The sequence below is a fragment of the Notothenia rossii genome (genome assembly GCF_949606895.1).
Source record: "Notothenia rossii genome assembly, chromosome: 2".
NCBI lineage: Eukaryota > Metazoa > Chordata > Actinopteri > Perciformes > Nototheniidae > Notothenia > Notothenia rossii.
The window spans coordinates 65,313,771-65,332,588 of record NC_136904.1 but is presented as its reverse complement, the minus strand read 5'-3'; the positions used below and the strand labels follow the sequence as shown (position 1 = coordinate 65,332,588).

The 18,818-nt window shown below is 41.1% G+C and overlaps 1 long non-coding RNA gene across 1 annotated transcript in view; it reads left to right on the top strand.

The window, feature by feature from the left end:
* Positions 1-286: 286 nt before the first annotated feature.
* LOC307030431 overlaps positions 287-18,818 on the top strand; it is a 38,154-nt gene continuing 19,622 nt past the window's right edge. Inside the window, exon 1 of the long non-coding RNA XR_013805662.1 lies at positions 287-440. This is a non-coding gene — a long non-coding RNA (uncharacterized lncRNA). The remainder of the gene's footprint in view (positions 441-18,818) is intronic.

The following is an 18,818-nucleotide window of genomic DNA, read 5'->3' as shown; positions in this document are numbered from 1 at the left end:
AAAAGTGGAAAGCTTGTGATAAGGCTGCATATATTAGCATACATTGAATACATTGCGCCACACATTTACACATTTACTCCATCCCTGAGGCTGTTTAAGCAAATACTACTACCATACTACTGCTTCCCCTACAACAGCTTATACAACTACTTCCCTCTTACCTACCCCCCCCCCCCCCCCTTAGACAGAACACACTGTTGAGGCAGCATGTTATTGTTGTCCCTCCATCAGTGACTTCAGATTGGCAGGTTGTCCTCCAGAGTCACGTGGTCCTGTTGAGCATCCCTTGCAGAGGCATCACAGTGCGCAGCGTATCTCTCCACCACAGACTGCATGCTCTCCACTACATCATGGACCAGGATTGCTGCTGTTATGAATTTTAGTCGCAGCATCTCTTGCTTCCAGTTTTCCTACCGCTGGTCTGCTCTCTGAAATCGCAGGTAAGGCGTACGCTAGGTAGCAAATGCATTGACTTTAATGGGCAACTACGCATGATGCTGAGTCGCTGTCTGCGTAATTGCAATGCAACAAAGACACGTGCAGAAGCGCAGTCAATTAGTATTTTTTTGCACAGACTGAGATATGCACCATGGTGAATCGATGCTAGAGAGTGTGTCCTTGCAGGTATGACGTTGTCTTTAGGTGCACGGCAATGCTTTGACGTCTTTTTTGTGCACAGTCAGAGCAGCAGGGCTGTGGAGGCGGTGGCTTACTGGTTGTAGTCTGGTCCTTGTTGTGCAGCAGTATAGGTACTATAAAGTGCATTGGCTTATTCTTAATAACCTAATTAAGCATGAAACAATATATGTTATCTGTAATCAGTGTGATAGTCTGAGATTCAAGTTCAAACTGAATCTGGAGGTGGATAAGGTCACATACTGTAGTAATGACTCAGCAAATATCGAGCGTAAACTAATGGTGCGTCACAGGTTTTAATTTTTTTCAAATGATGGTACAGAGCAGCTGGCTGTGTAGTTCTTGTGGAAACCGAGTGCCTGTGGTAACCTGACACATTTGAGCGTCACTGTTTTATAAATATGGAGTTTCAGAATTGAGTGCAAGTATTGATTAGTGCACCACTTATGTCTGGGCAAGAAGAAGAAGTGGAGAGTGGGATAGCAGCTGTGTAAACTACAGACTGTTCTCCAGTAGGGTCATCATCATAAATGACCAGAAAGAAAATATTTTAAAAGACTTATCTGTTTTTCATGTAACATATAATAATAATCTTGCTAATTGTACATGACTGAAACCTTATGATTGGTGCCAAGTGATTAAAGGATCAGGTCACCATATTTACATATAAACAAATACATGTTATTGCGAAACTTAATTGGTATTTCACCGTGCATGTGCAAAAGTTTTGGTTTTAATTATTCCTGAGTCGTGTATACGATTTCTGCCTCCAACTTAATACCAAAAGGTTGATTTATTTGTTCAATGTGTCCTTTAAAACAAGATTATGAGTCTCCAGTTATGGTAGCAGCACTACTTGGAGCTACATGCTAATGTCAGCATGCTAATAAACACAGACTAACCATGCTAACATACTGCTACTTGAAAACTATTACTAATTACAGTACTTATTATTGCCTGCCAAGAACACATACTATGTACGCTGGACAACTTTACTATTTGCAGAAGTCCCTTTCTCATCCTTTTTTTCCTCAGCTCCCGCATCAAGCTAACTTGTCCTGCAACTGTTCTCCAATGAATCCAAAAAATACAAACTGATCTCAACCCTCCATTCAACTCTTTGTAGGACAGTGAACAAACTGACCTCGGAATGTCAAAGTTACAGAGCATCCTGGGATTGTGTAGTAATTTGTAATCCCACACACTACTAGTTAGTTAAATAAGAACACAATACTTATACTAGCTAGGCTTTGATCTCATTGATCAGTGATGGTCAAATTACTTTTTAAAATGTGACACATTATATATTAGTTAGTTATTTTAACGCATTAAATGTGCATTTTGTAAATATTTCAAAGTTATATTTCATGTCAACAGACATTTTATTTATTTCCATTACTGTTGAGATATTTTATTCTGGACCAAGGTGTTGCATATCCTGCCAGAATAAGTGCCCCTATTACTGCTAGAATCTGAAAAACTGCTTCCATGGAGACCTTTTTTTATGATAGGGTGTCTTAAAGTCTGGGCAAAGGTGACCTCTTTAGTAAGGGTGAATTATCCCTACAATATTTTACTTGTAATGTCAGCCTTTCCTGTGATTTGAACATAATGTACATTAGCTTAAGCCTTGCAGCTTATCCCACTGTTGCAACTGTCTTCCACATCACAGTGTTGTATTTGAAGCTTCTGTAGAACTATGAGACACAGTGTCTCTGAGTTTTCTACCCACTTGTCTCTAAATATAGATCCATACATGAAGTAATACTGAAGCTGCGTCTGAAATCGCTGGATCTGGGCATCTGGCTTGGCGTGGGGGAGTGGTTGTTATCGTGCAAAGACCTGAGAATGAGGTATATGCAGGTGGCCTCTGATAAGACTTTCTGAATGTGTTTGCAGAGATAGTGTATTTTTTGCAGTGCTGCCTGTTGTGCAGATATGCAAGGCTACATGAAGTACTGTGTGAGGGTGCTACAGAGTGATACGTGTGGTTTGACAGGTTAACTGTGGTATGCAGTGACTTGTGATCTTACACTCTCCCTCTGCACTGTAATGTGTGAAGTCCTCTCCACGTTTGCCATCATGTACTGTGAAACTCTGCAAGATGTCTCCGCACTGAAGCCAAGAGTCATTCTTGTCCAGTTTTTAATCAAAGTTGATCATTCTGGTTTCTACAGTGTCATAATAAATCAGCGATAATGTCAGGTACCTACTGTAAAGCACCTGCGTTATGAACCTAACTCCAATACATTTGGAACCTAAGTTTCAAGTCCTGGCCCTGAAGCCATGACAAAAAACTGAGGGGGACTGACTGCAAAAATAAGTATTTTATTATTATTAGAGTCACTATGAACCCCAAATCATAAAGGATGAGGTATGTTCATCAATAATCAGTATTTACAATATTTGCACAACTGTGTCGTCCAACTGTTCATCTTAAAATCAGCACTCTTTTGGTTTGTGCCAATTAAAAGTTCACCTTCCTCTTTTCTCACACTTTCTCAGTTTCTCCGACTCTTTTTGAGCTTTCTGTCCAAATTGGCTGGCAGGCTTCTAATAAAATGTATTAGAGCAGAACTGCAACTTATTGATGTTATATTTCTGTAGATAGTCATGTGAACATGTTTTCTTAATATATATTGCATACCATATTGATGGCTTGAAAAAACTAGTGTTCATTGAAAGGAATGGTTTTGTTGTGAGATGAATAGAAATAAATCTGTAACCATTTTTATTTAATGACCATTTAATAACTTTTGCTTGGAAAATGACCAATATCTTCAGGTTTAGGCTTCTAACTAGTTCTCACCTGTTAACCTGTTCAACCCTGAGCCTGTTTTTCAGGTCTCAGGCTCGAAAATGACATTCCCAGAACGAATGACTATATCTTCCCTTCTAAAAGGGTTACATTAATAATATTTGTTCTCAAAGTAATGATAAACCTGTCAGTTGGATGTAGAAGAGTCAGAATCAATATAGATGTTTTTTATTTTAAATAAAATTCAGATTGAACATAGTAAAAAACTGTAAATTATAGTGTCCGTCAAAAAAATATTTTGTACTTATAGTGAAAACTACCCTTGGATGATGGTAAGGTAGACTAAAAGCTTTAGGAATCCAAATAGGTTAATCACTTGCTATTTACACGCCAATTGCTGCTTCTATTTGTTTAATTTAATAATACTCTGAATTAGGGATGTAACGTTACCAAAAACTCACGGTACGATAATATTGCGATAAAAAGTCCATGGTACGCTATTTATCGCGATATTGAAAAATAAAGGAAAAGAATGTGAATCTTTTTTTTAATGTTTTTAATTTAAATAATACGTCTGATTTGTACAGTATTTTAGTAGGATAGTAGTATTTTTAAATGTCAACAATATAATAATCAGACCCTGCAATAGAATAAATCAAGTTCCACTTTAGTTTTTCAAGTAACTCAACTCTAACTCACTAACTCACTCACTCAGCATCATCAAGGTTATCTTTTAGGAATATGAGCATGTCCACATTTCCAGGTAGAAGCTGGGATGTTTGGGCGTTTACAATATCCCGTGCTGTGGAAGAAACTCTCTTGCTTGGTACTGATGTTGCTGGGACAGAGAGATATGCTTTGGCCATGGGTGACACCAGTGGGTCAAACTGTGCATTGTCTTTCCACCACTTCAAAAACAATACAGTTTTTGCCAAGAAGGTGAGGCTTATTGACAGGGCGAGATATAAATATACTGTCGGTACTTGTCAATGTCTCTAGGTATGTACATGTAGCCCTGTAAATACGATGTCCTTTTGTGTTATCTGTTGTTTTATGTTCATGTTGTAACCTAATTGTTGCCATGTTGGACAGGTCTCTCTTGAAAAAGAGATCGATGATCTCAATGGGACCATCTGGTTAAATAAAGTTTTTTTTTTTTTTTAATTATAATTTTTTCTTTTAATTTTTTTAATTTTTTTAATCGCGGTATATTTTGTCAGTCTCACGACAGTATTGAGACATCTATTTACCGCGATATCGCGATATTCGATATATCGTTAGATCCCTACTCTGAATATCTTTCAGTGTTTGACTGTTGGTTGACAAAACAAGCTTTTGGATGAAATTACTTTTGGATTTGTGAAATGATTTTTGATAAAAAAGGTTCAATCTCCAGTTATGTAATCAATGTGTCTGCGTAATATTGTTGTTCTTAGTTTTTGTCATTGATATCTTTCATTATTACTTTCTCTTTTTTGCCGTCATTATTTAAATTATATTTTACTTACATAACTATTCCATCATCAGCAGCACATTTTGAGTTAAGCGGGGGGTGAAATTAAGGATCAGCTGGTGACTCTGCTGCCCTCTCATCCATATGACCTTCAGCTTTCAGGCCAGTACTTCTTATTTTAAAGGGGTCTGTCCTGGGACACCATCACCATTTATATTGTGGTTCTGTCATTCACCAGTGGTTTTGTTTTCCTTTTTTGTGTCTGTTTGTATATCTCAGCTGGCACCCCCCCCCCCCCCCCCCCCATACCACAACACTATCAATGTCTGCCACTAATGTAATGTATGTCAGCGTCCCCTTCACACATTCAAAGGGCGAGCCATTCAGAGCTCTCTGATTACACTGCTGGTATGGAGGGGGTGGGACATTGGATATTACTGTAGCAAGGAGGTGGGTGGTGGTGGGCAGGAGCCTGGGCAGCTTTGGCCAAGGTCACTACATACTCCACCGAAGGCCAATCAGGATGACACACTGGTTCTTCAGAGAAAATAGAAGGTAGGAAGTAATGTGTGTAGGGGGTATATTTTCCATTTTCATGTTAAAACTGCACAAATATGATTTGTGTGAGGTGTATCCATTTGCAAGCTTCTTATTGAACTGTTGGACATGCTTTAGCACAGCGTTAATATGCCACATTGTGCTAAATAATTGCCCAATTGCATGTCTGCATGCTCATCTCAGACTTATTGGTGCAGCATCTTGTGCGAAATGTGAGCTCCAAGCCAGCACTAAATGTCGCAGAAGGAGCAAGTGAGTCAGCCGAATTAAACGATGTAGAGTGTCTTATTGTGACAGTGGGAAAACAGCCGCTCCAAACAGAGTGGGTCACTTGGGATTTATTGACTCTGTTCCATCAATTCCCATGACTTCTTTATGTACACAGTATCTAATATTTACAAATATGTATGCTTGGTTGGGGTCATTATGTTTTTGTTTTGCTTCATCACTGCATGCTCTGTTCTAACTTTATAATGAGGGATCAAAGGAGCAGCACATTTTGGTAACCCTATCTCAACCCTGTATCCTACAAAACTGCGTTCCCATGCAACTGAAAAGCATCCTTAAAGAGCATCTTGCAGGTTTTTATTTTTTCTACATTTATGCTTAAACTTGCTTGAAAATTACAATTAAAAAAGTGAATGCAGGATTTGATATGTTTTACGAGACATAAGGGCAGGAATTCAGAGGGAAAGGAGCAATTTTGAGCTCTGCTCTTAAAAAGGGCTTTTTTTTAAGGTCATACGTCAAAAGCGTCATATTACATCACACAGGGGACACATGGATGCCGGCCGAGTTTTCCTTGACGGACACACGAATCCACCAATCCTACACACTGGGTGTTTCTCAATGTCGAGTACGCTTGCTTGGTAGCACATGCCTTCCGAGCGTCTTGCTTCAGAAGCGAGGCAAGAATACTTCCTGGCATTCGGAAAACGAAGAGTGGAACAGGCTAGCAAGTGTGCAGGTGTGCGTCATATGAGAGGCCCCGCCTTACATTTTCCGCCAGAGATTTTGGGAAATTGGTACCTGCGCAAAGCATTGTGGGGATTTTAAGACCGCGGGGTCTACACATGTGCAGCCTCGAAATTTCTCCAAACAAAGCACGCCGGGCTCGGTAGAATTCCAAGTAAGCTGGACATTGGAACAGTCTTTCGACGGCACTCGATGACGTAGTATGCTTGAAATAGTGGCTCTGGAGCAGCTTTACTCGAGATTGAGAAACACCCCTTGTAACGCAGAGTCAAGCTGCTTTGAACGGCCACAATGGCTTCTGCGCCCTGGTTACAGTCTCATAGGAGGTACCACTGGAAAGCTACACTTCCAGCGATTCCGCGGATATCTGAATCATATTTCTACTCCTTATAATCGAAAATATATGATTAATTAGGTAAATGATGCGCACCTGGACGTTCCGGCGCGTCCACCGACTCCAGAGGGTTAATAGAGTGGTTTAAGCATGACTTGTTTTTGTAGGCCACATCGCACTGTTTCCAGCGTCAAAATGTCAATGGAATTTTTCCGGAAATAAAAATCTATGGCAAACAAGAGTTTATGATACTTACACATTTTGTTCCAAAAAAGAATCCCCACGTATCAAGCCCACCTTTATCATTTTTTAAGGTGTTATTTCAATCGCTAGAAGTAAAAAGCTAACATTAGCTTAAACAACATATGTAAACACAGACAATGGCTAAATCACTATTTTGGTACTGCTGGACAGTGGACCACAACATATTACTGGACAGACTAGAAAACTGTGTTGGTTTATCTGGCAAAGCACTTAATTGGTTAACATCGTATCTGCAGGACAGGGACTTCTTTGTGTCTGTTGGTTCTTTTAAATCGCATCAAACAGCAATGACTTGTGGAGTTCCCCAAGGGTCGATTCTTGGTCCAATTCTATTCAGCATATACATGCTTCCACTAGCCCAGATCCTAAAAGTAAACAAAATGTCGTACCACAATTATGCGGATGACACTCAGTTATACATTACAATGAAGCCTGGTGGCTTCGGACCAGCAACAATTTCCTACAATTAAACAAAAACAAAACAGAGACAAAATTATCTTTGGTGCTAAAAGGGAGGAACGGGCTGAAGTAAGCGCTAAACTAGCCCTACTGCTAAATACATCATAACAGGTGAGAACTAGGCATAGTTATGGACCCCGACCTCAATTTAAAATCCCACATTAATACAATTACTAAATCAGCATACTATCACCTGAAAAACATAGCCAGACTTAGAACATTCATGTCCCAACAAGACCTTGAAAGACTAGTTCACGCATTTGTTTTTAGCAGGCTTGATGACTAATAGTGTATTTACAGGTCTCTGTAAAAAATCGGTTAAAAAACTTCAACTAATCCAGAACGCCGCTGCCAGAGTCCTGACCAAAACAAAAAGAGTAGAACACATCACCCCAGTACTCAGGTCTCTGCACTGTCTAACAGTAGCTTACAGAAACGATTTTTTAATTACACTGAACAAAAATATAAATGCAACACTTTTGTTTTTGCTCCCATTTTTCATGAGATGAACTCAAAGATCTAAAACATTTTCTATATACACAAAATAACAATTTCTCTCAAATATTGTTCACAAATCTGAAAAAATCTGTGATAGTGAGCACTCCTCCTTTGCCGAGATAATCCATCCCACCTCACAGGTGTGGCATATCAAGATGCTGATTAGACAGCATGATTATTGCAAAGGTGTGCCTTAGGCTGACCACAATAAAAGGCCACTCTGAAACGTGCAGTTTTGCTTTATTGGGGGGGTCTGGGGGGGTCCGAAAACCCTAGGGTTAAACCCTAACCCTAACGCTAACCCTAACATGTCACCCATTGAGCATGTTTGGGATGCTCTGGATCGGCGTATACGACAGCGTGTTCCAGTTCCTACCAATATACAGCAACTTCGCACAGCCATTGAAGAGGAGTGGACCAACATTCCACAGGCCACAATCAACAACCTGATCAACTCTATGCGAAAGAGATGGGTGACATGTTAGGGTTAGGGTTAGGGTTAGGGTTTAACCATAGGGTTTTCGGACCCCCCCAGACCCCCCCAATAAAACAAAACTGCACGTTTCAGAGTGGCCTTTTATTGTGGCCAGCCGAAGGCACACCTGCTGTCATCATCAATCATGCTGTCTAATCAGCATCTTGATATGCCACACCTGTGAGGTGGGATGGATTATCTCGGCAAAGGAGAAGTGCTCACTATCACAGATTTTTTCAGATTTGTGAACAATATTTGAGAGAAATGGTTATTTTGTGTATATAGAAAATGTTTTAGATCTTTCAGTTCATCTCATGAAAAATGGGAGCGAAAACAAAAGTGTTGCATTTATATTTTTGTTCAGTGTATATTACTAACTTATAAAGCATTAAATGGTTTGGGACCCCAATGTCCGACATGCTGCTCTGTTATGAGCCACACAGAGCTCTGAGCAGTGTTTCCATCAGACCAGGGCTGAGAGGGCGTCCACCCTGAGAGGGGGGGGGGGGGGGGGGGGTGTTTTGAATTTTCTCTCTTACTGTTTTGGCTCCCAAACGGCTCTTCATGTTACCACAGTTTACCACGGAGCCTCAGTTTTGCCGCTGCGAGGCTCCGGCGCCTGCAGCTCATGCGCGTGCTCCACTAAAACCCCCCCACTCATCGCGTACGCTCCGTGTTGTCCTGTAGATGTTAGGGAAACGATCTTCAATACTCCAAAAAGAATCCCACCAGACGCTTTTGCCCCTCCAAGAGAGGGATGTCCTTCTACTTTTTTCCTTTTCATCATTTCAAGCGATAAAAACTCTCGATCTTCTCTCGAATTATTAATATTTTTGGACATCCTCGGCTCGCGTTCAGGGGGTCCCGAGCTGAATAAGGGCGTCAAATGACGGCAAGACGCCCCCCTTGTGGAAACGCTGGCTCTGAGATCATCGGGGGCGGGCTTACTCATTGTTCCCCGGCTCAGAACCATTACATTACATTGAATTTAGCTGACGCTTTTATCCAAAGTGACTTACAATAAGTGCGTTCGACCGACAAAATAAAAACTTGAAGAAAACAGAATCATATAAATACATCAGGTTTCATAGAGCTAAAACATTTCAAGTGCTACTCAACTGGCTTTAGATTAGCCAGTCCTTTATTAGTATATAAGTGCTTTGTTAATAGTTCTATCGCTCGAAGTGGAGTCGAAAGAGATGAGTTTTCAGTCTGCGCCGGAAGATGTGTAAGCTATCTGCTGTCCTGATGTCAATGGGGAGCTCATTCCACCATTTTGGAGCCAGGATAGCAAACCCACGTGTTTTTGCTGATGGTGTACGGTTTAACCATGTCCTGGATGTAGGAAGGGCCAGATCCATTCGCAGCATGATACGCAAGTACCATTGTCTTGAAGTCGATTCTAGCAGATACTGGAAGCCAGTGAAGGGAGCGGAGGAGCGGCGTGGTGTGGGAGAATTTAGGAAGGTTGAAGACCAGACGAGCCGCTGCATTCTGGATGAGCTGCAGAGGTCGGATGGCACATGCAGGTAGACCAGCCAGGAGGGAGTTGCAGTAGTCTAGGCGTGAGATGACAAGAATCTGGACCAGAACCTGCGTCGCTTTCTGGGTCAACTGGGGACGTATTCTCCTGATGTTGTAAAGAGGGTATCTGCTGCAGCGGGTTGTAGCAGTGAAGGACAGTTTGTTATCTAGGATCACACCCAGATTCCTTGCATTCTGAGTCGGGGAAACAATAGAGGTGCCGATGTTGATTGTTAGGTCAAGAGTGGGACAATCTTTTCCCGGAAGGAAAAGCAGTTCAGTCTTGTCAAGGTTGAGCTTGAGGTGGTGAGCAGACATCCACTGAGAGATGTCAGCTAGACAAGCAGAGATGCGTGCGACGACCTGGGTCTCTGAGCGGGGAACGGACAGAATGAATTGGCTGTCGTCAGCGTAGCAGTGGTATGACAAACCATGCGGGCTAATGACTGATCCGAGCGAGTTTGTGGACAAGGAGAAGAGGAGGGGACCAAGAACAGAGCCCTGAGGGACCCCTGTAGTTAATTGACAAGGGTCGGACTCCGACCCTCTCCTAGTAACCCTGTAGGTGTGGTCTTTGAGGTATGAGGTGAGGAGGGAAAGTGCAGAGCCTGAAACTCCAAGTTCTTGGAGAGTGCGAAGGAGGATCTGATTATTCACCGTATTGAATGCAGCAGACAGGTCCAAAAGGATGATGACAGAGGAGAGGGGAGGCTGTGTTAGCCGTGTGCAGTTCCTCAGTGACAGCAAGGAGGGCAGTTTCTGTTGAGTGACCTGCCTTGAAACCAGACCGGTGCGGATCCAGAAGGTTGTTCTGATGGAGATAACAGGAGAGTTGTAAAGACCGCGTTCAAGTGTTTTAGACAGGAACGGGAGGAGAGAGACAGGCCTGTAGTTTATAACATCAGACGGGTTGAGAGTGGGTTTCTTGAGGAGAGGGTTTACTCTTGCATCCTTGAGACTGTTTGGAAAGTGACCAGAAGTTAGAGAAGTGTTGATTAAATGGGTGAGAAACGGTAGAATATCAGGAGCGATAGTTTGAAGGAGGTTTGAAGGGATAGGGTCCAGAGGACAGGTGGTAGGACGGGCAGAGGTAACGAGGGTACGAACTTCACTTGGAGAGAGAGGGGAGAAGGAGGTCAGTGTGTGGATGAAGGGAGGGTCTGGTGACCCAGCGGTGAGTAAAGGTGAGTCAGAAAAATAAGAGCGAATATCATCAACCTTTTTTTCAAAATGGTTAACAAAGTCGCTTGACAGAAGGGAGGAGGGGGGAGGGGCTTTGGGGGGGTCCAAGAGGGTGGAGAAGATGGAAAATAGTTTTTTGGGATTGGAATAGGAAGATTGGATCTTATCTTGAAAGAAAGTGCTTTTTGCCTGAGAGATGGAAGCAGAGAAAGAGGAGAGGAGAGCCTGATAGATTAGGAGGCCGTCATGGTGTTTGGATTTCCACCGTTTCCGCTCTGCTGCCCGAAGGATGGTTCTATTAGCACGCAGTGCGTCATTTAGCCAGGGAGCAGGAGGGGACTGACGAGCCTGCCGAGATGTGAGAGGACAGAGAGAGTCCAGAGAGGATGAGAGAGTAGAGAGGAGGGTTTCTGCAGCAGAGTTTGGAGGCCGGAGTTGGAACGAGTCAGAGGAAGGGAGGGCTGAGAGCACCGATGAGGCAAAGGTAGAGGGGGAGAGGGAACAAAGGTTGCGGCGGACAGGTGCATAATTAGAAGAGATGAGTTTGTTATGTTTGGAAAGGGGTAGAGAGAATGAAATGAAGAAGTGATCGGATGTGTGAAGCGGGAAGTGTTCAAATTACCCATTTGCTTTCGGGGGAGCCCTATTTATTTATTTATTTGGCAATCATGCAGATGTAGCACTGAATTTCGGACTCCAGCTTACAGCTTCCTGTCTACTACCTGCCAAATACCAGTATAGAGGAATGTTAAGCCCTCCCACTATTTTCCAAGAGGGTGTTGCCAGATTTTCAATTTCAGGTTTTAACCAGGAGATGGCGCTTCATTCACAAATAAAGAAAGACAAGTTTCATGGACTTTCAGTTGTGTTTTGAAGAGCATTTGAACACATCAATATTTTAGATCAACTAAAGTATATCTAATCTTGTAATTCAATAATATATAGTCTTTATATATTAAATAATCATAATGTAAATGTTTACGTTACACTTCTTTATTTGTTATGCTCATACTTTAACCTTTACAATCGTTTGCTTTAATATGCAGTATATTTTTGTGTTTGCTTCCTCCTGCTCCCTTTCGGACACATACTGTATTATTTATTATTATTATTAATATGAAGATATTATTAAGATAAGATAAGATGTTACTTTATTGATTGAACATTTTAGTTTAGAATGTGCTGTCCCACGGTAATTCAGAAGCCTCACAGGTCACATTCCGACCATTATTTAAAACAATAGGTGCTTTCACACCGTCTACAGTTTGATTTGTATAGAGGGAGCTCTGTCAGTTTTCGAATTACCCATTTGCTTTCGGGGAGCCCTATTTTTCAGAGCACATCCTGCTACTAAATATGTCACACGCACGCTCTGTTGACTGGCGCAGCAGCGCGGATGCGATCAATTGCTATAAAAATACTCTTCTACTAATACAGACGGTGTCACTATGCCGGCGGATGTGGCCGTTGTTGAAGCCTCTTCAGGCTCCGCATCGGCAGGCCTCTCCCTCGGTGTGGAGCTGTCAAGCTCGGCCCTAACGCCGCTTACAGCCGGCCAACTAAAAGTTGTTTTCCGTTCACGTTGTCATTTTTAGACTCATTCGCTTCTTTGCTTGTGAATCCAAAAGCTGTGACGCTTGGCTGTTTTAGTTTTGCCATATTTTTTTATTACACAGCCAGAGTTAAAAAAATATCAATATGAACATTTCAAATACCGCGCCGGCATCACCGCCATAACCATAGCAACGTAAGTAAGAATGCAGCGCCGCCACGTACAGATGGCAACACCCAGACATATTCACAAATATAAAACAAATATTCAGAAACTGTAATGAACAATAACTATTATTTATTTCAAGAACTGTTATTTACAGAAACTCAACATTTCTAATCTGTGTGACACAAAAATGCACGATTGTTTTGGGCTCCCCCTATTTATCTCAAAGTCAGCCATCAGGGGAGCTCCCTCCCTCTTCGGGGGAGCCAAGCTCCCCCTAGCTCCCCCCCATTTCGAACAGTGTCTGTGGCTGAATGGCCAGCGATTAGGTGCGGCGCATTTATCATAGTTGATCAGAGCTAACTGCCTGCCGTCAGATTTCATTTAAAAAACAGATCTGATTTTAAGACTATTTCTGCGCTCATAAAGAATGATAAGAATAAGAATAATGAGTATTGAACTGATTTCATTAATTAGTGAGTTTATTTAACACTAGAATCGCCAATCGGGTCAATTTGTGTGATGTGTGTTGTGTGTGTGCAATGTAACTTTTTTTCAATAAAATATTAAAGTCTCCCAGTCCGTGACTTTTCCTGAAAGTGTGTTATGTTGCACCCTATGTTGTTAAAAATTGCATTCTAATAGCGGGATTTGACGGGTTTAGGTAGGCCTATACAAAAACCTCTGGCGGTTCTAGTGTTAAGGTAATTAGGTACAGTAGAAGCCCTTTTTTATCAGTAATGAATTTAGCAGTTGAACATAAAAGTCAACTAACTGAGGGTCACTTGCAATTACAGTGTTGTGTCTAACTGTAAGCTTGTCACTCAGAGTAACCTACCGTTAATTTAGCTGCTGGAGAAGAAAGATCAAGGGGGGAGGGGGGGAGAGAGCTGTGGTTGATGGGCCATTAGTTGTGTAAATACACAGCTGAGAGCTGCCGTTTCATTCAGACTGTTTAAAAAACTGTAACAACGGACTATTTTTCTTAGCGGATGCATGTCAATTTAAATCAATACATACAATTATTTTTTAAATCAATACATACAACTATTTTTTAAATCAATACATACAACTATTTTTTAAATCAATAAAAACATTTTCTAAATCCATAAAAGCATTTAAATTAATATTGGGAGTCATGTCGTTACTTTGTTGAGAATGTGGCCGTGTAATAAGCGGGATAATTTGCAGCGACTTGTTCCTTATGGGGAAAATAACACCCGTCATGTGTGTGTAGAGGTGTGTGTGGTTAAAACACTTTCATGAAGTGAAGGAATTTCCTTCTATAAAACAGCTGTTGGCAGCAGTGAGTGTCACGGACATGAATTCATAGATCAAGGCAGACTGGTGCACACACTCTCCTGTCCTGCCAGGCGACACGCCCGTTCTAAGCCGTGTCCCTCACTCCTCACATCCCAAGCATCCCCACAAGTGTATTATGTTGTTACATCTCAGATGTTATGTTTCAGTTGTGCTCTGTCTATGTTCAGTGATGCAAACGTGTCACCTTTCGTCGAAATTCACCGTTTTGAATCCAAAATAAGTTGTTTGTGTGATTCATGTAGATCTGCAATACAAATATTTTTGGGGTATGGGGGGGGCTGGGACCCGGAGTAATCTGCGGCCGTGAGTTGTTATGTGCCATCATGACACGCATGGTGTTCTTTTTTTATATATTATAATGAAGTACGAGCTGTGTGCTCGAGTCTTCCTGCCTGTCGGCTCTGCTCATGGATGTATAATAAGGCTCTGCTGCTCCGAGATGATGGTCTAGCTTCAGCAGCTATATTACCTACGGGTGCGTTCGTTAATATTAACTGTGCGTCCGGAGTCACTGTGGCACAGACTGGACCGCTGGTGAACAGCTGTTAGAACGGGCCGTTCAGGTGTTCAGAGCAGAGCTCCCTGTCGGAGCGGCAGAGCGTAATGTGAACTGAAAAGTTTTTCTGTGGCAATATTATTTAAGGAATCGTTGAGCTAGCTAGCTAGCATACATTGTCACTATCTGCTAACGTTAGCTTTAGCCTTCTATTTCTAATAGTTTTTTTCATAGGCTATAAACAGAGGTGGTATAAGTATATATATATTGTATTTGAGTAAAAGTAGAAGTACTCAGATCTTGTACTTGAGTAAAAGTAGAAGTATTCAGGTCTTGTACTTGAGTAAAAGTAGAAGCACACAGATCTTGTACTAGAGTAAAAGTAGAGGTATTCAAATATTGTACTTGAGTAAAAGTAGAAGCACACAGATCTTGTACTAGAGTAAAAGTAGAAGTACTCAAATCTTGTACTTGAGTAAAAGTAGAAGCACTCAGGTCTTGTACTTGAGTAAAAGTAGAAGCACACAGATCTTGTACTTGAGTAAAAGTAGAAGTACTCAGGTCTTGTACTTGAGTAAAAGTAGAAGTACTCAGATCTTGTAATTGAGTAAAAGTAATAGTCCCAGAGTGTAGGAATACTCTGTTACAGTAAAAGTCCTGCATTCAAAATGTTCCTCAAGTAAAAGTAGAAAAGTATTCTCATCAAAATATAGTGAAAGTAGCGACAGTAAAAGTAGTCATTGTACAGATTGGTCCATTTCAGAATAATATATATGATATGTTTTATAATGATTGATCATGAAAGTGTTCTCAAAGCTGGTAAAGGTGCAGCTAGTTTGAATGACGTTGTATACTGCAGGGTAGCTTGTGGATTTACTCCAGGTGGAACTAAAGTCTTATTTAACACTTGATTATATTTCACTTAATTAATCCAGATCTGTGAAGTAACTAAAGGTATTAAATACATGTAGTGGAGTCAAAGTACACCATGTACCTCTGAACTGTAGTGGAGTAGAAGAACAAAGTAGCAAAACATTGAAATACTTAAATAAAGTACAAGTATCTCAAAATTGTGCCCAAGCATAGTACTTGTTGAGTTTATGAACTTAGTTACTTTACACCATGTGGCTATAAAGATAAAAAGACTTAAGCCTTGCACAGAGGCACGAAAATACATTTTCAAACAGTGCTGCCAAAATTATAAACTGACTGCTACACAATTTAAAATAAATGCTTTTATATATTTCTATTAGATGTGACTCTTTGGCGTTTCTGTTATTATTAACACTGCTGCTTTAGTTGTTCTGACTGCTAAAATCCTCTGTCATTCCGTGGGGTGGGGGAGCCGGGGGCTCGGATCCTTGTCACCTTTTTCATACCTGATGAGTTTGCATCCCTGTATGTTAAAAAGCCTCAGTCACCTTAACTCATGTAATAAAAACATCTCAGGTCAGTAACACTCAAAGCTAAATGTGCAATACCATGTTCAGCTATGTTACTATTTATAATGTTATTGTTGTTACATCAGAAGATGTACATATTGAAATGATTTATTAACTTACAGTAGGCTATTTTGTACAATGTGTGTTGGAAGGATTTATTAAATTACAATGAATATTGTCATTGTTGAAGGCTTTTAGAGAAGGGTGAACTATAAGCCTGAATTACATAACATTTTATACCTAAAAACATAAAAGCCACAATAAATAAGTCACAATTATTCTAGTTATTTTTACCTCCCGTATTGCTTTCAACCCACCAGCTTTTATGGTGTTGTTACGTCACTAACTGTAAACTTGTCACATACAGTCTATGGTCACTCAGAGTAACCTACTGTTAATTTAGCTGCTGGAGAAGAAAGATCAGGGGGGGAAGGGGGGAGAGAGCTGTGGTTGATGGGCCATTAGTTGTGTAAATACACAGCTGAGAGCTGCCGTTTCATTCAGACTGTTTAAAAAACTGTAACAACGGACTATTTTTCTTAGCGGATGCATGTCAATTTAAATCAATACATACAACTATTTTTTAAATCAATAAAAACATTTTCTAAATCCATAAAAGCATTTCAATTAATATTGGGAGTCATGTCGTTACTTTGTTGAGAATGTGGCCGTGTAATAAGTGGGATAATTTGCAGCGACTTGTTCCTTATGGAGAAAATAACACCCTTCATCCAGATGAGGATCCCTCCGCTACACTTTGGGATCCTGATCGACCGACGAAGCTCCATTAAAATATACATATTTTTGGTGAATTACTGAGTTTAGGCACGTTAATAACGTTTTAATGAGGTTGAATACAGTATATTCATATGTGTCAGTGATATCATGTCAATTCGGCGAACATAAACATAAATGATCGTGGTGAAGATGATGATTAAATTAGGATTACAAATCGAGAGCCGGGCTGCATTTCCTCCCGTTCGTTTTTTTCGAATAACAAAATTATTTTGTTAAATAACAACTTGGTGATGTTTTGTAAATGATTACATGTCTCTTATTTAGCACAGTAGTATGATATCCGTGACATATGGATCTTAACAAAGTTCCGCTGTACATCCAGCATACTGTATCTCACTTTATTTCACATGAGCTCCAGTGTGGAACCCCACTGCACCCCCTGGTGGATCAATGATCCATTGCAGCTGGCTTCATTATAATTACATTTATCTATCACGGGGGCGGTCTCAAGTCAAGCTGGAGGTTTTCCCTTGAGCGAGGGCAGATCACGTACCAATCACGGCCCTCGCGTTTCAAACTGTCTGAAATGAATCGCTACATCTGTATAGGCAGACCTGAAAGATGTATATGTTTCCTGCATTAGATCAATATTGATTGCCAATAGGCCTACCTTCTACATCTTTTTTTCTCATCTCCGAAATCTCGATCGCTTTTTCGTGTGCCTGGCTCTTATGGTGCTCATAAATCTTTTTCCGCAGGTTATTCTGTTGATCACAACTGATTTTTTTCCCTGAATCCATTCTTGTGAAAGGTGCACAAAGGTGTATTTGTTTGCGAGCGGCAGGGAGATCAATATACTATTTGCCTCTTTGCAAATCTGACATCCACATTTTTTTTTTTTTTTTTTTAAAAGCCATGGATACCTTTCATTCCACTCACTCCATATGTTCTGTGTCCAGTTAAAAGGCAGGTCATGGGCAGCTGTGGCCGTTGTTGAAGCCTCTTCAGGCTCCGCATCGGCAGGCCTCTCCCTCGTTGTGGAGCTGTCAAACTCGACCCTAACGCCGCTTACAGTCGGCCAACTAAAAGTTGTTCCGTTCACGTTGTCATTTTTAGACTCCTTCGCTTCTTTGCTTGTGAATCCAAAAGCTGCGAGGCTTGCTTGTGAATCCAAAAGCTGCGAGGCTTGGCTGTTTTCGTTTCGCCCTATATTTTTTATTACAAAGCCAGAGTTAAAAAAAAATATCAGTATGAAAATATCAAATACCGCTCCAGCATCGCATGCCGTAACCATAGCAACGTAATTAGCGTAAAGAATGCAGCGCCGCCACGTACAGATGGCAACACCCAGAAATATTCACAAATATAAAACAAATATTCAGAAACTGTAATGAACAATGACAATTATTTATTTCAAGAACTTTTATTTACAGAAACTCAACATTTCTAATCTGTGGGACACAAATATGCACGATTATTTTGGGCTCCCCCTATTTATCTCAAAGTCCGCCTTCAGGGGAGCTCCCTCCCTCTTCGGGGGAGCCAAGCTCGTCCTGGCTCCCCCCCATTTCGAACAGTGGAAGCGGGTTTACAGTGAGGTTAGAATTAGTGCAGTTCCTTGAGAATATGAGATCAAGGACATTGCCAGCTTTACGAGTTGGTGGGGATGGAGACAGTGAGAAAGCAAAGGCGGTTAAAAGAGATGTTAGTTCGTCTATCTTCCCTGTCTGGAGGTTGAAGTCTCCGAGAAGTACAGCGGGAGGGCCAGTTTCAGGGATTTGTGAGAGGAGATTATCTAATTCCTCCAAGAAGTCCCCCAAGGCGCCTGGTGGACAGTAGAGAACAACAATGGTTAATTGTATATGATGGGTTACTGTGACGACATGGAATTCAAAGGTGGAAGGAGTGAAGTTAGGTAGCTTGAAGAGTGAAAAGCTCCATTTGGGAGAGAGCAGGAGACCAGTGCCACCTCCTCTGCCAGAGGGG